The 4,389-nt window shown below is 45.5% G+C and overlaps 1 pseudogene; it reads left to right on the top strand.

Annotated features, from left to right (window-relative positions):
- Nucleotides 1-205: 205 nt before the first annotated feature.
- LOC131519797 (small ribosomal subunit protein uS10-like) lies at nt 206-623 on the top strand (annotated as a pseudogene).
- Nucleotides 624-4,389: the final 3,766 nt, after the last annotated feature.

The following is a 4,389-nucleotide window of genomic DNA, read 5'->3' as shown; positions in this document are numbered from 1 at the left end:
ATACATTTGTTGTCTGACAAACTTCTACTCAACCTGCAAGTCTTGATACTTTCTCCTCAGGCCTTTTTCAACCTTCTGATGTAAAGTAGGTTTCTTGGGATATCTGGCTCGCCCAATTGGTAGAGCATGCGACTCTTGATCTCAGGGTTGTGAGTTTGAGCCCCACATTGGGTGTAGAGATTACTTAAAAATAAAATCTCTGCTGACTCACAGCTGTTCACTCTGGCCGAGGAACAAGTCGGTCGGGAAGCCAGGCCGCAGCCATGGCTTTTAAAGACACCAGGAAGACACCTGTGGAACCAAAGGTGGAGATTCACTGAATTAGAATTACTCTAACCAGTCACAATATAAAATCTTTGGAGAAGGTATGTGTTGACCTTATCAGAGGCACAAAAGAAAAGAATCTCAGAGTGAAAGGACCAGTTTGGATGCCTACCGAGATTCTGAGAATCACTACAAGCAAAACTCCTTGTGGCGAAGGTTCTAAGACTTGGGATCATTTTTAGATGAGGATCCACAAGCGACTCATTGATTTGCACAGTCCTTCTGAGATTGTCAAACAGATTACTTCCATCAGTATTGAGTCAGGAGTCGAGGTTGAAGTCACCATTGCAGATACTTAAATCAACTTTTTAAATAAATTATCAGTTAAAAAAATTAAAATACAATCTTAAAAAAGTAGTATAGGTCTCTCATAATTTCTTCCCACAACTTTCCTTTATAATACTATAATTGGTAGTTATACATTTACTAGAGTATTTATTTGTTGTTGAATATATGTTCCCCGATAGACTGAAAGCTCCATGGGAGCAGAAATTACATGTCTTTTGTGTACCACTACTCATCCTTACAATGCACCTGAGACATAATAGGCCCTTAATAAAAATTTGTTGCATGATGAATAAATTAATATCTTCCTGATAGGCATATTACACTGTGAAAACAGACATCAGAGCTTGACACCAGTAAATATTTATGTCATATAGCTTGTGTAGGTCCACCTTGCTAGGATTCTAGACTCGTCAACTAGTCTTTTTCTTTTCTTTCTTTTTTTTTTTCAATGTTTTTTCAATTTTTTTTTTTTTTTTTTTTAGAAAGAGAGAGAGAGAGTGCATGCATGAGTGAGGGGCAGAGGGAGAGAGAGAATCTTAAGCAGGCTCCGTGCCCAGCACATAGCCCAATGCAGGGCTCGGTCTCACAACCATGAGATCATGACCTGATCCAAAACCAAGAGGTGGATGCTCAACTGACTGAGACAGCCAGTCACTCCATGTCAACTAGTCTTTTAAAAAAAAAAAATTTTTTTAACGTTTATTTTTTTTTGGGACAGAGAGAGACAGAGCATGAACAGGGGAGGGGCAGAGAGAGAGGGAGACACAGAAGCCGAAACAGGCTCCAGGCTCTGAGCCATCAGCCCAGAGCCCGACGCGGGGCTCAAACTCACAGACCGCGAGATCGTGACCTGAGCTGAAGTCAGACGCTTAACCGACTGAGCCACCCAGCCGCCCCTCAACTAGTCTTTTGATAGTCCTCTCATTTCTAATGGAAATCTCTTCAGGTCCCCGGGGGCATAATAAAGTCCAGCTGAGCTTCAACACCAAAATTCCTGATTGAGTGGCCCCTCTATAGAGATACATGCCTCAGCCCCCCAAAGTGTCACCAAGTATTTTTCAGAGTCCACTTCTCTTTTCCACCCAGCCCCACTGCTCCTCTGGGAGGATGTCCTCCTCCTTGGGGGCTCTCAGGGGGTTCCCACAAGGTAAAGCCCTCAAGGTTCCCTTAATGCTCTGTCTCTTTTATCTTCACTATGCTGCATGAATCTCCTAGGACTCCTTTCCTTCCAAGTCATAGAACCAACTCCAACTTGTCCGAACACAAAGCGGGCATGATTAGTGTCGTGACCCTGGAAGAGCTGGGGCTGAGCGCTGGGAAAAGCTAGAAGCAAGAACCTCTAAGCTATCTGGCCTTGGCTCTCTGTCCCTCGTCTCAGCTCTTTTCTTCCTCTTGGCTTCATTTTCACCTCCTGCAGACAAGTTCTCTCCGTGTATTTGGGGACATAGCTGCAGCAGGTCTGGGGTTTCATGCACAAACCCCACATCCCAGAGAGTAAGGGCTTTCCCTCTATTAGCTCTACGTAGAAAAATCTGAGGGAGGACATTACTTGCCCTGCTTGAGTGACATCTCAGTCCTGTGCAGCTGGGGGTATGGAGTCACAGGTGTAAAGGGCTAGGCAATAACACTCTCCCACGGGAGGAAATGAGCAAGGAATACTACCAGAAGAGGGGGAAAAGTGTATGAGGTGACATTAGAATGTCTATTACACTGTGTTTTATGTGTACAGCAGTGAGGCTTCCTGTTATGGGTTGAATGGCTATGGGTTGAATTGAAAAAGACATGTTGAGGGAGTGCCTGGCTGCCTCAGTCAGTAGAGCATGTGACTCTTGATCTCAGGGTTGTTGAGTTCAAAACCCACATTGGGCATGGAGTGTATTAAAAAAAAAAAAAAAAAAAAAAAAGATACGTTGAGGTTCTAATCCCCCAGTACCTCAAAATGCATTTTTTTTAAAGTAGGCTTTACACCCAGCACACAGCCCAACACAGGGTGTGAACTCATGACCCTGGAGCTGAGATCAAGAGTCCAATGCTGGGGCACCTGGGTGGCTCAGTCAGTTAAGTGTCCGACTCTTGCTTACAGCTCAGGTCGTGATCTGACAGCTTCATGGGTTTGAGCCCTGCATCAGGCTCTGTACTGACAGTGCAGAGTCTACTTGGGATTCTCTCTCTCCCTCTCTCTCTGCCCCTGCCCAACTTGTGCTCTGTTTCTCTCAAAATAAATAAATAAATAAACAAATGAAAAAGAGTCTCTAAAAAAGAGAGAGAGAGAGTCCAATGCTTAAGTGACTGAGTCACCCAGACACCCATTAAAACGTGATCTTATTTGGAAATAAGGGCATTGCAGATATAATTAGTTAAGATGGGGTCACACTGGAGTAGTGTGAGCCAGTAATCTAATATAACTGGTGTCCTTATAAGAAACTATTAGTCATGTTACTTGTTAAACAATAATAGGAAGGGAGATTTCATTCCGGGGTATTATGGCAGTAGGTGTAGAGACCACTGCAATGGGGTTTTGGCAGGAGAGAGATTAATCTTGACCCGGAACACAAGGCAAAGTGGGAATTTATAGCCAGGGAGCAGGGTGGGGGTCAGTGGATGGACAATTACTAGGAAAAAACATCAGAGGTAAGGAGGGAATTTTTTGCTAGGCTAACCTAACAGGATTCTTGCTGCAGGCGGCCCAGTGGAGGCAGACATCACCTGGGGGGGGGGGGGGGGGAGGGTGACGGAGGATGACAGACCCAATCAGATGTTGAGGGTGAAAATTCTGGCTAAAATAGGGTGACCCAAAGAAGGACATGGAACTCGGAAGTTGAGGCCCTGTTGAGAAGAAAGTTGGGAGCCTGACTAGAGTGTGGTCAGGGAGAACACTGTGTAAAGAAGGAGGCACAGAGATTGGAGTGACGCATCTATATGCCAAGGGACGCCAAGGATTGCCACCTGTCACCAGCAGCAAGGAGAGAGGCGTGGAACAGATCGTTCCACCATGCCTCAAAAGGAACCACCCCTGCCAATGCCCTGATTTTGAATTTCTAGCCTCCAGAATTGTGAGAAAATAAATTTGTGTTTTCTTAAGCCACCCAGTTTGTGGTACTTTGTTACATAGCCCCAGGAAGCGAACACAGGGCCCCTTTTCTAACTCTGAATGGCCTTTTGTCAGAATCACATAGAGTTTCTCATAAAACCTCCCTATACCTTTTGACCAGCTTCGGACTATACCTGACTCCCTGTGGGAGTTCAAAACCAATTCCGGGGGGCGCCTGGGTGGCTCAGTTGGTTGAGCGTCCGACTTCGGCTAGGGTCATGATCTCACAGCTTGTGAGTTCGAGCCCCGCGTCAGGCTCTGGGCTGACAGCTCGGAGCCCGGAGCCTGCTTCGGATTCTGTGTCTCCCTCTCTCTCTCTGACCCTTCCCCGCTCACGCTATGTCTCTCTCTCTCTCTCAAAAGTAAATAAACTTTAAAGAAAAAAATTAAAAAAAAAAAAACAAAAAAAAACCCAATTCCGGGACTCTGAAAGTGGTTAACGCTACTCCCATTGTATCAGCTCCACTGTGGCCACTTCTCTCCTCTACCCAGCAACCACCGTCCCCCAAGGGGCATGCCCACTGTAAGCTTTGGCTCACACAGGAATGTTCTGCTATGGGTCTCTTTTACTGGCGGGGGAGGGGGGGCGGGGGGGGGGAATTCTTTGATTAGGCTGACTCAATCCCTTTAAAGTTGGGCAGTTGTATTTTTCATTGGGAATGAATAATGTCGCATTCTCTTTTATA

The sequence above is a fragment of the Neofelis nebulosa genome, chromosome 8, assembly GCF_028018385.1.
Source record: "Neofelis nebulosa isolate mNeoNeb1 chromosome 8, mNeoNeb1.pri, whole genome shotgun sequence".
NCBI lineage: Eukaryota > Metazoa > Chordata > Mammalia > Carnivora > Felidae > Neofelis > Neofelis nebulosa.
The sequence above is the reverse complement of the archived record's forward strand: the minus strand, read 5'-3'. Positions and strand labels throughout refer to the sequence as shown.